The sequence below is a fragment of the Belonocnema kinseyi genome, chromosome 6 (genome assembly GCF_010883055.1).
Source record: "Belonocnema kinseyi isolate 2016_QV_RU_SX_M_011 chromosome 6, B_treatae_v1, whole genome shotgun sequence".
NCBI classification, from domain to species: Eukaryota; Metazoa; Arthropoda; class Insecta; order Hymenoptera; family Cynipidae; genus Belonocnema; species Belonocnema kinseyi.
The window spans coordinates 133,399,997-133,413,383 of record NC_046662.1 but is presented as its reverse complement, the minus strand read 5'-3'; the positions used below and the strand labels follow the sequence as shown (position 1 = coordinate 133,413,383).

Sequence of the window (13,387 nt, the reverse complement as noted above, 5' to 3'; positions counted from 1 at the left end):
AGACTTCTTAGTTGAATTAATGATTTTAATAAATAATTTGTTATTTTATAAATAAAATTCATAAACAATTTTCCATATTCGCTACTTATGATGGAATAAATCATGTTTTTTCTACAGATAGAATAAAGTTTCGAGATTGAATGATAAGTTTAATTCTGTTTAATTCAGTCAAGTGAAATATTTAACTTGACATTAATTATTTTATGTCGGGTATCTTTGGTTCATACATATACTTTAGAACGTTTCACGTTCATGTCCAATGCGGGCGACGACTTTCTTTAATTATCTGCACTCTTTTAACTTGATTTTTTAATTTATAAGTTCTTGTTGTCATCAATTTTAATCAAATTAAATCTTAATAAAACTATCGTGCCTCTCAAAATTCGAGTGCGGACGTGTGCCTGCTTAAACAAGTGCAACTTGGTGAGCGGATTCACAACTCTTTTAATTCGGTACCTAAGAAGCCCCCTTGGGGTTTTCTTAAAGCGCGATTAGAAACTCGTGAAACACCGTTTTCTGAATTTCAAGATAGCATATTGAGTTGTTGACAATTTCTCGTGAAAGAAATTTATTTTACTTCAATAACAGATTTCACGACAAAGTCGAGGAATGGTAACAAGATGCTAAGGGGAAATACTTTGATGCCTTTGACGCATTACCTTCGCTTAATACAACGGCTAATCTTTCTGGAGTACCTGCACAGTTATTCAAGAACATCTCGGTAACAAATGAGAACTATTAACAAGCTTGGAATATCCTAAAAAAGCGTTATGAGAACATGAGAATTCTTATCAATTCTCATTTAGCGCTCTTGTTTTCTTTGAAGGATGTTTACCCACATTTACGAATCTCCTCCAGGCAAGCCTGGATTTAAGCTTTAAATATGGATGGGAGTTTGTCCAGTTCGATTGTTATCCCCGCATTAGGTTTCATCCCAAGTATTTCAGCTCTAGAGCTAAGGGAGTCTTTAGAGCTGTCTGTGTACTTGATGAGTTCACCGGTTGTAAATAAATATCTTCTTCTTGAATGCGATGGGTTTCATTCCCCGACTACGCTTTTCATGAAATCATGCTGTTAAAGGAAGGCGTCATTTCTCTGACCCTACCTCAGGGAAAGTTTTGGATTGTATGATATTGGATAGTTGGAAACGACTAGGCTGTATTTTTTAAAATTATTTATGAAAACAGCAAATGTTCGTGCAGCAGATATTTTCTACCAAAAACTTCAAGAGTTCTAAAGAAGTCAAATTTTCGAGTTAGTACTCTAAAATGGCTCGACTTCCTCTGGTTTGGGCGGGTGGTTGGCAGTAACTCGAGGGTCTTAGAATAGCCAAGACGGGTTAGAGAAAAACTGTTTCTTTTCTCTCAACCACCTCTCCGTCTGTTTTAGGCTCCTTCTGGCGCTGTCTGATGATCAACAGCTTTGCCTTGTTAAATGTATGATGACTGATCCGCAGTACGGGCGCAAACTGTCAGACCTTAGAAGTGAAATTCCTGTCAGATGTTATCTAGTCAATTGCACATTGAATGCCGGAAGCGTACTACTGTATTGCCTAACCGAATTTTTGCTGAGTTGATGCCTTCATCTTTTTATGACAACGAAGCCTTCGTTTTTTGATCTTGTAATCAGTCGTTGGGTTTGCTTTACGGTTTCCAGCTACTAAAGATCTCGCTGCATTATAAATACTACCATTGATGTTACAGAGGTCGGACTCTTGGGAAAGAATGCATATATAAACCCTTTTCCCCCAATCATTGGCACGGTTTCACAGTAGTTAAATCAAAACGGGCGGGAGCTTTGGCTGTTTCTCGCACCACTCAGCATGCAGTCGTGCCATGTAATCTTAACGCTCAGTGGCCTTTTAGATTTCGTAGCACTCTAGCAGATCGTTCTTCAGTGTATTCGCTCATTCAAAAGTATTGAGATTTTGATGGTCAATCTTATTGACTCCGCCTTGATTGGCGCCCCGATCTCCAGAGTAGTCGGCATTGTTGTTCGACCCATTGTCGAGAGTCTCGCGCGTTCCATTGTTTGAAACGCATTTACAACCATGTTTAATGTTATCATTGTTGTTCCCACGAGCACGCCTACGTTTGGGCGTGATACCTTCGCGGACATCCCTATACAATATTGGGCATAGCCAGAATTACTCCAGCATCCATTTCTAACCATCTCGTATTTTCTCACAATTTTTAGGAGAGGATCTCTTCTATTTGCAAAGATTTAAGCTGAACCCAGAAGAATATTGTTATAATCGTGGAACGGACGAATTGATATGCAAGGTTTTCTGCATATTCATGATGTTGCAGGTGGCTATATAAAGGTCGTAAGCTCCTTCTTCCCCCATGGAACCATCCCAAACAAGTAAAGTAGAATCAGGATGGCAAACATATAGTCGCAGATAGATTGTTCAACACTGACAGATTGGAAGACCAAATCTGTCGAAGAAGACGCTTGTTTCTGCTGCGTAGAGACTCCTTTACTGATTTTACGTCCGGAATGCGGCTCTTGAGGCATGTACAGGTATGTATATGTCAGTTCAGTGTCAAGATTCCTAGTAACACAAGCCCAGAGTCCCCGGGAACGCTAGTAATCGCTCCTAGCTTTAGATTAATCTTGGCACACTTGTCCAGTCGAAAGTTCATGTTAATCTTTCCCGTATACCCCTTGACGATATAACAGCACACTGAAGTTGCTTTGAACTACAAGCATAAATCGTCAGGTCATATATATAAAATAAATGAGTGATTTATGCTAACGATAATTAGTGTCGCCGCAGAGGTAACAAGAAGAATTGCGTGGTACGAGAGATTGTGGCAGAAATGTGATTTAACAGAGCAGAGGGCTCCTGGCTTCGCCCTGAAAGACGTCCCTCTGGAAGGTTACGCTGTTCCTTGTCACACGCTAATTTCCAGATGAGACATTACAAATTATTTTTCCGCAGGGACATCAATCTCTCTATGCATCCTATTATGTGTGTATAAACCTTCAAGATTTTCAATGGACTGCTTATAATTCGATTACAGGCTGAATCGAATGCTTTACGGTATTCCTTCAGAATACCTGAACAACTCTCCGAGCAATCATGTCTTCATGGTAGATTCAAACATTTTATACAGCGTGCTCAGATAGGTTATGGTCTGTATTTCTGATGTTGTACAAGTCGCCTGTCTTCGGTAGAACTACAGTGCGTCAGATGATATTCGTATTTTTTCAACAATGTGCTACTTGATTGTCACAGCTTTTCAAACGTGCGATGGTAAGTTCTTAGTTCATGGGTAAACTTTCAGACCCTTTTGTGAACAGGCAGCCAAAGCTCTCGTGTCACCGTAGACTGATCAATTGATGCAGGAGAGGTCGAAATCCTCCGAGATATCCTCGCGAACTAAGACATCAATTTCAGTCAGATTTTGGGGCTTAGAAGTAACTTGATTATTAATTTTCCTCTTTGTTCTAAAATCGCTATGAGCTCTAAGGGAGTGCCTTCTTTCCATGGTTAGTCTTCTGTCGCTTCCTTCTCTTCATCTGTGACTTTTTCATAAAGCGGTTGAGGAAGCGCTCTGCATTCGTATCCAGTTTTCTAAAGATAGGCAGCTTAATTTCGAGCAAAGACTGTTTCGAAACGTGCTGAAGTTCTGTATATTTCTCGTACCACAGAGTATGCATATCCGCCATAAAGCCTCTGTGAACAGGAATAATACTGGCTTCATAGGTGCCCATCAAGTCTTCCGTGAGTCGATTCTTCCACACAGTGTGAACGTTTTGCCGGTTCTTCGTCATGTTTCCATCTAAATTATTTACAGCATTCCGAAATCTAGGGTGATCGGCACAGTTTACCGACCCGTTGTTGGCTGATGGACGAACCCTTTCACTAGCTGCTCTTTGGAACAACAATGACACCAGCAAAAAGCAGTAGATTCTGTTCAAAACGATCGAACTCTAAGAGCATCCGACAATGTTGCTGCATGAGAGGTGAAAAAGGCATTTAGGGGCATAATGAATCTTTCCGCTTATTCCGCAGTGGCTGATGTTAGGACGCACTATAGTTCCACCGAAAAAGGCAACTTATCGAAACCAGAGAATGACAGACTAATAACTTGTTTGAGCACCTTGTATAAGATCTTTACAGTTATCTTAAACAGCATGATTGTTCTAAGAATTGAGCCTGTGTAGAGCGAGATATACGATTATGTTGGCTCGAAAAAATGTGCAGCAGTCTACCGAGAGAACCTGCTAATTGACAGGTGCGTCTGCAAAGACGCAGAAGCCTATCAGCGCGCCCTTTGATGGCCTGGATTGACTACCGGAAAGCTTTCGATTCTACCTCTCATAGACTTATCATCTGTTTGAAAGCTTGAAGGTTCATTCACGCGTAATGAGATGCATGTCGAGACTAATGCCCCTTTGGAAAACTAGATTTATTATCTCATCTGTAAATTGTCGTGTGACAACGAACGTCATTTTCCAGAGGGGCGTCGTTCAGAGCGACACTGTGAGACATTTGCTCTTTTGCATCACACCTCTGCCAATATATCTCGCACTACGCAATTTTCCTGAGTACCTGTGTGGTGAAGCTAATCATCGCGAGCATACGATCACTCATGTATTTGAAATGAATGACCTGAATATCTATGCTTCTGATGCAAACCAACTTCAACTTGCTTTAAATATCCTCAAGAGGTGCACAGAACAGATTGGTGTAGACTTTTGATTGGACATGTGTTCCACGATTGATCTAAAGCGAGAAAATATTACTGGCATTCCCGGGGCCGCTGAACTTGTGAATATAAGTATTATTAGATATCTTGACATTAGAGAAACCTATAAATACCTGGACGTGCCTGGAAGCCACAATCCAGGATGCAACATCAGTGAAATAGTCTTTCTGAAGCAGATACAAGCATCTTCTTCAACAGATTAGGTCTTCAAACCTGTCAGCGGTGGACAAGGTATCTGCGCCTAACATGTTTGCCTTCGCGGCTCTATTCTACTCGTGTGGGGTGTTTTAAAGCACGATGAATAAGCATAAGGTCCTTGATATCGCCTTGCATAAGATCATGCATATGCATAAGAACTTGCATATCAACTCGTCCGTTCCGCGATTATACATCTCACGCTGTCAATGCGGACGCGGAATTCGAAATCTCTAATGTCTGTATACTCGAATTGTTCTGGTTACAACTTACACCGTTGCAAAGGGGAAATATCTTGTCCGAAAAATGATCAGGAAACACGAGATAATTGGCAAAGGGGAGTTCCGTTATATAGCTGCGGAGCAGGCGGCTGATTCCCTTGGGTTGACTCTTAACATAAGAAGTGAGAATAGTGCATAACTCCTTCTAAATGCCCTACTTCTAAAATTCTAAATAAACAAAGTAGAGGTCAAAGGATTCCGACAACAGCTACTTGACAAGAAGATGCGCGAAGGTTTTAACAGAAATTTTAAACAGTCCTTGTCCAAGGAGAAAACTTTTGCTCTCCTCAAATCATCAGGAGTTATTTCGCGTACATTGGGTGTATCTTCCGCATGCCAGAATGGGGGCATTTCCACCGTGGTATACTCTGACGCATTTTGCTTCAAGTAGGTCCCATCGTTAGGTGAAAAGCGTGTTATGCACATGCTGAGTACCCTGGCCGCGACCCTGCTCTGCCGAGAACTCCGAGGGAGGTAGAGTGAATTATCCAAAGCGAGAAGTGATAAATTTGCTGAAAATATGATTTTCGGACAGCAGTGCGGTTGCGAGCAAGTAAGGATGTCAATTTATATAGGTTAGTAACGTGATTAGTACATTAGTAAATATTTTGATACATGTAGGAGATGCTGCCAACTTGACATGTGAAAAGTGGATTTCCGCCTTCTTTTTTTAAGCAAAATAAACACTCTTTTTCCATATAAATATTTTATTTGTTAAATAAAACATGTATAAGAAGCAAAATTTAAATTTTCCTTTAATTTACAGTCACTCTATGTTAATATTCTTTTTCTTCATGTGATTGGAGCCAGATACACCAATCAGGGCGCTTTCAGAACATTTTAATTACTTATTACCCTCCCTAGCCTCTACGGGTGACGCAGCTATATTGTATCAAATCTGAGTTTAAAATTGATCAAATTTCAACACTACTTTGCTTTGCACTGTCTCTTCTTTCTCTTTCTAATATCTTTTTCTAATTGCACCTTGTACTGCTTATTCCATGGTTCGCATCCATGTTCGCTGTAGTACTGTAGCTTGTAGAAGTCTGTACTGTCGCGACTCGATTGCGAGGGAACAATAGGCTCTCCACCGAGAAGGTCAAGGGGCTGGATACAAACTATAGAGTCCCTTTAAGCCCTTTTCTGTCTATTCATTGATCTCGGCGGGAGTGAGCTTACTCCAGCAAGGGTCTTTTTTCACAGGCATGTCAAAGTAAGGAGTTTATTATCAAGAAACGAGCCTAATATTCAATTTAATGCTAAATAAGGCTTAAAATACCGAAAAGTAGTAGAAAAAATTAAGTCGGGGCGGGCCTGACCATACCTGAAAAGTAAGAAAAAAGTTTGTCGACGACTGTGATAAGGTACTCTATTGAAATAAGAAAAATATTAATTTCGCAGGAAAAAGTTTTAAACAAAAGTTGGACTACTTCCAGAGATACATATTTTCATAAGTATTAAATTTTTTGATAAAATTGACGCATTTAGAAAAAAAATCGATTAAGGAAATACCAGAAAAGTAAAACGCTGTTTTTCTTAAGAGCAAGTAATTTTTTCGGGAATTTTCTAGAGTGAAAAGATACTCCTTTACAGTCTACTTTAACATTGATGAAGAACATTATTTTAAGATGTTTATATTTATCAACTGATACGCTTTTTAGATTGCAAATACTTCAACGTGATATATCCTTTGCAATTATAAATAAGGTGTTCTCAAAATTAGTACATCAATTGTGTAAATATTGTGCAAAAAATTGGCTTCAGCTTCTTTGATTTAAAGTAAGTTATTCTTTATGTATATTATTTAAAAAAATAAAATAATAAGTGGCTTTACTTTAACATTTCTATTATTTATTACTGTTAAAGTTAATATTTATTTGTTAAAATGCATTAGATCTTTATTACAGTGACGAAGGTAAATTTGACGGAGGCGAAATTGGCTCTTGTCACATTTTTAGTGGCCCAGTAGCGTAGGCATAAACGGTTAGCCTTCTTGACGTAGAATTTTCCCTAAAAGCAGTGTAACCGTCTACGTTTACGTCATTGGGCCACGAAAATGTGTGAAATTCCCATGGCGCCTGCTTGAAAATGACCTTTGTTACGGTAATAAAGACCTAAATATATGTAAAGGGAAGCTTTTTTCTTGAAAATTTCAGAAAAAGGACTTAGTGTAAAGAAAAACAGCTTCTTATTTTTCCGGTGTTTCTTTAATCGATGATTTCTCTAAATATATCAATTTGATCAACAAATGTAATACTTACGAAAATATGTATCCCTGGGAATAGTTAACTTTTGTTAACTTTTTCCTGTTAAATTAATATTTTTCTTATTTCAATACTGTACATCATCGGGTGGACCGTGCTTTCAATTGTTGTTTGGCATATGTTTTTGCTTCATTTTTTCATCTGTCTTTTTGCACATCGTTATTTTTATGCATAAGCAATTATGAACAATTGATTTTAACTGTTTATCCGTGACAAACCTTTACCTTAATTATTGGTGACTTTGGCGCTATCTTCCAGCACTTTCTGCTCCAGATAATTATATTGCAGAAGGCGGAATGAAATGCCAAGTACTTCCTTGGCTGGCGAGTTGATTCTGCAAGTTTTAATCTTTACGTAGATTTAAAAGGCAATTACGCAATTCTCATTCAGCTCCCTGAAATGTGGTACCATTGTCACTGTACATGTGAGCTGGTAATCCACGACGATTTGTAATGCGATGGTAAGCTGCTAGAAAAGCTTCACAGGAGTAATTTGAAACAAGTTCCAAATGTATGGCCCGAGCCACGCAGCAGACGAATAAGGCTACGTAACTCTTGTAACTCTTTTGCCCTCTCCCCGGTAATACGCGTACGTTGAAAGGACCCGCATAGTCAACCCCAGTATGTGTAAAGGGACGACTTGGAGTATTCCGAAAATTCGGAAGACTACCCATCAGCTGTTGAGAGAGAGTAGCTCGCTGACGCACGCATAAAACCCAGAAATAAATCAATCTCTTGACAAGCGTGCGAGCTCCTGACCCCCAAAATCTCTGTCGTAACGTGCGTAAAGTAAGTTGCGTACCACCATGCAATGATCTAATGTGTGATTGATGAGCGATAAGCTCACTTATTCGATGACGCGGCAACATAATAGGATGCTTTTCATCGTAACTAATTGGGGCATTATCTAAACGTCCCCCCAAACGCAGTACACCAGATGCATCCAAAAATGGGTATAACGTTTTTAAAGACGAGCTCTGTTTTATCTGGTTGTCATGTTGAAGGGCGCACAACTCAGGTTCGAAGTTCTCCTTTTGAATTCTCCTGATCCAATACAAGGAAGCTTGCTGAATCTCATCTGACGAGAGAGCCAATGTCTTATGTTGAAACGCAGACTTCGGTAACCTACCCACCTTAATCATGAAAGCTGTAAAAAATCGAAGACAATAGGCGGTCACTCCCAACAATTTGGCCAAGACGAAAACCTATCAGCTAGGTCGAAGGGTTGCTTAGCCTGCTTCATAGTATGATGAGTAACTTTCTTACTCCACTCAAGGTCCATATCTTGAGACAAAACGGACCTTGATTCTGGCCAACTAGCAGAATGTTTGGTCAGCCATTGTGGACCATGCCACCATAAGGGATGATCCTTCAATTCTTCTGGGAAGAGACCCCTGGAAGCGCAATCAGCGGGATTGTCCTTAGTGGGAACATATCTCCACTTAGCGTTTGGAACAAGCTCATGAATATGAGCCACTCGATTAGATACGAATGTACGCCAAGTCGATGGATAAGACCCTTATAATATTTGGACCAATAATCCTCCAAATCAGTGGGTAAAGGCTCATCTCACTGCAGCTTTTGAAGCTATAGCTGCTGCATTAAACGCTTAGCGACTATTACAACTGGAGATAACCAACCCATTGGATCATACAGCTTTGCGATAACTGAAAGAATTAAAAGTTTCGTCGGAAAATCCATAGGTCGGGGCTCAACCCTAAATCGAAAAACATCGGATTCAGGATCCCATTGCAAACCCAAAACTTTCAGTTTAATATCCTCATCCATTAGAAAATCAAACGCTTTCTCATGAGTTCCTGAGGGACAATCTGATAATAATAATTCATTATTACTTGCTCATTTTCTTAGATGAAAACAACCCTTTTCGAAAAGGTGAATGACTTGCATTCTTAATCTTCGAGCTGCATCCATTTCATCAGCGCCAAAAAGAACGTCATCCACGTAAACATTATTTTGGAGGACTGATTTGGCTGCAGGAAAATTAGACCCTTCATCATTGGCTAATTGTTTAATGACTCTGTTAGCGATGTAAGGAGCGCAAGCAGTACCATACGTGACTGTATTTAAATTCCAAGCCTCAACTTTTTGTTCAGAGGAATACCAAACTATACGTTGATGTTTTCTATCACGTGGGTCAACCAAAATCTGTCGAAACATTTTCTCTACGTCGGCGACGAACACAAAGCGATGGGATCGCCAGCGTATTATAATGGAAACTAAATCCGTAAGAATTTTAGGCCCGATGTGAAAATGCGAATTCTAGGATGTTATTGGATGTCAAACTTCAGCCATTGAATACTACTCTTAAACGAGTAGTGGAACTATCATCCTTAAGGATAGGATGATGGGGCAAATAAACTGTTTCAGGAGAATCAACTTCAGAAAACGGCTGAACGCGTTCCATATGACGTAACTGTTCATATTCGGTTAAAAACACCGTGTATTGAGAAAATAAAGCTGAATCCTTAAGCAAGCGAGCATATACTCTCTTCAAGACTAACTTTGCTCTATTTAACGAACTGCCTATATCTATCGGAGGTCCATTCTTAAAGGGCAAGCGTACCATATACCTTCCTGATGCTAAACGATGATGAGTCGACACAAAATGCTGCTCACAACTCATCTCATCAGCAGTCAAAAGGGATCTGCAGGTTGGTTCCTCCATTTCCCAGAACCTAAGCAAATCATCGTGAAGGACTTCCTCGGTTATACTTTGATGCGCTGTTACTGGTAAAGACCAGCTGCTGTTTGACTTAAAAACCGACCCAGAGAGGATCCATCCGAAAATAGTATCTTGCGCTGTAAGAGAGCCTAGACTACCCTGTTTAAGCCGTGTTAAGAGACATGATCCAAATATATCTGCTCCTAGAATCATATCTATGGCTACTGAGCCAAATGGATCAGGGTCTGCTAAGGAAAGTTCTTTTAATTCCTTTTCAACTGCTCCCCCCGGTCTTACAGGTGGGGTGTAAGACGTTATATGCAATAACACTAAAGCTTGCATAAATACAGGTTCGATCACACCTCTCTTTGGTAAAAGTGCTACTTGAGCTAACTTTTTCGCGGCACCCATCATCTCACCTCCTACACCGTAAACTAAAGCATCCACTCTTTGATACTTCGGATTCAGAATTTTCACTAATCTTTCAGATAAAAAACAACATTCCGAGCCCTGATCAAGTAGAACTCTACAGGCATGAACCCGGCCATTATCAGCTCGTATGCTTACTACGGCGGTTGCGAGCAAAGTAGAGCGTGAAAGATCGCGTTTAATATTAAAAAAATAAACTGTAGCGTCATTGAGATTCGTATGATGGGCTCCCTGTATTGTTAGCGGAGGGCTATCCGATATTTCATTTATTACTAAGCCCGTATTACTAGTTCCGGCCACTGGAGAACTGATTGCAAGAGTGTTGGCGGAAGTCAACGCCGGCTTTGTAGCAATAGAATTAGAATTAGATTTAGATTCAATATGTAGCAATGTGTTATGTTTAAGATGGCACTTACCACAAGCATACTTGCTAGAACAGTTGTAAGGTTTATGACCTGGTGTCAGACAATTGAAACAACAGTGATGACGTAACACGAGTTCCTTGCGTTGATCAATAGATAATTCTCTAAATTGTTTACATTTAAATAAGTGATCATTTTCTTTACACATTAAGCATTTTGAATTGGTAGGGGCATTGTGACCTTTAACTGATTGTCCTTTGTTAATTTTACCCTTTTCTGGTAGATTACCTTTTGATAACTGAATCGCTTCTATAGTCCGAACGCGTGTTGCTAAAAAATCATCTAATTTTTTGAAAGTAGGATAGTCAGTTTCAGATCCCAAGTGCATCTCCCATTCCTTCAAAGATGACATATCTAATTTACGCACTGTTAAAACACCATAACATCATCCCAATGCTGAGTTGGTCGATTTTAATTTTTTAAGCATGTCAACGCTTCATTTGTAGAATCACGTAACACCCTTAATTCCACCACAGAATTGTTAGATACATGCGGTATAGTCGCGATTGCTTGCAAATGAGCATTGATTAGAGCGCATTTATTATCGTAGCGAATTTTAATTGTCTCCCAAGAAGTAGTGAAATTCGCATCGCTCACTGTCACATGTTTAATGACATGACTAGCATCACCTACTAACAAAGATTTCAGATAGTGTAAACGTGACACATTAGATAAAGACATATTATTAACAATTAACGCCTCAAACAGATCACGAAAATTTTTCCAGTCAACATAACTGCCTGAAAATTCAGGCAACGTAATTTTAGGTAATTTGGGAATAGTATAATTTTGCTGATTAACGTTTTCTTGCGTCGGTTGTTTAGCTTCTACCGCAACATTTGAGACAAATGTATGCAACTTTGAATTTAAATAATCGAGAGGTTCAAGATAAGCTTATTCAATTTGCAGAAATTGACTTTCAGAAAAATATCCTATGGTCTTTTTTTCTTCCGACGTATAGAGCGCTCTAGCCTTTAAGTCTAGTTCTAAGCATCGATGCCATTTTTCTTTTAGCAGTTCTAAACGACCTCTAATAGTTGTCTCATTTCTCTTGTCGCATGCGAGTTTCTTAAAATTAATTTCTGTACGCATAATAGCTTCATGCAATGAAACAAGCTCGATACCTAACGCTTCCATTATAGACATAATGATTTGAAAAATGATGCAGAGTTACTAGCAATAATGATCTAGAAATTATTTAAACAATTTAAATTTAACTGACGAGAAAATAATCAGCTTAATCATTAAACATTCAATTGTACAATATTCCTTTGGCGTACAAGCAGCCGTAAAGGTGAGATATAGTGTGCGACTTTTATTTTAGTAATACTGATGCTGTCATAACATAAATATAAGAGAATAAGTAAAGCAACGTTACGTGTGTAATATAATCATAATAAAGACTGTCCCAGCGTAATGCGAAAGTGACAGCTGAAAACTTCGTAAAGTGCGAAGTTGAACACCGTAAGACTTGCCTTGTAGACACTCTTCAATGCAAAGCGAGACTTTTAATTCTCCCGTTGAAGACGAAGAAGCAGAAAGACAGCTATTTAAACAGCTGTTTGTATTGGAAACTGGCAGCAGTAGAACATCGATAAAGGCATAATAAGAGAAGCATCTGAAGATAACGCTCCTTTGAGTAGCTATGACATATGTGATGAGCAGTAAGCGATTAATGATTCACGGTGAACAATCATGATCCACGATAAACGAGGTCGTGGGTTTCCTTGGGTGCGTGTGACGTCATGCACGTACGGAACACACACGATGGTAATATGTCTCACTCAGAACATCTTTCTTCACTGAATCTTTCGATCACTGCACTGTTCGAAATTCTCATAGTGTTTAACAAAATATCCAAAAGCCAAAAAATTTGAGAACAATTTTCCACACCAATAATCCAGATACAAATCAGTTAAGCGAACACCGGGCTTAAAATTCAAATGTAACGACTTTTGACGCCATACTGGTTTTCTCGACAGTTTAGCACTACCGAACTTTTCTAACTCGCTTTTCAAGCCAATTTTTTCCACTTTTAGAGTTAATTTTTCTTTAATTTTTCTTTACACTCCCGAATCCGGCTCGAAGGACCAAAAAATATTTATAAGAATTAGTGTTGTAATTATGAAGCGTCTATAAATTTCATCCAACTAATATCTTTGGATTCACGGATTCAAGAGGAAAATAACTGTAAGAAAAAATAGCTTTATTTTGGGAATAAGATATAAAAATCAATTTTATTGGTATATGATCGACGAGTTTCATTTTTCACAAAGTTTCACTTAAGTGACGTCTTGTTTAACAGATAAATGTTTTGTACTTAGGTTCATGAGTTTATCATGACCTACCCGGTGCTCGTTGGTTTGTACACTGACTCGACATTGAAAAATGGTTGG

At 39.0% G+C, this 13,387-nt stretch overlaps 1 protein-coding gene across 1 annotated transcript in view; it reads left to right on the top strand.

Moving 5' to 3' along the window:
• Positions 1–13,387, top strand: part of LOC117175704 (serine/threonine-protein kinase minibrain) — a 349,640-nt gene that overhangs the window by 69,159 nt on the left and 267,094 nt on the right. The window lies entirely within an intron of this gene.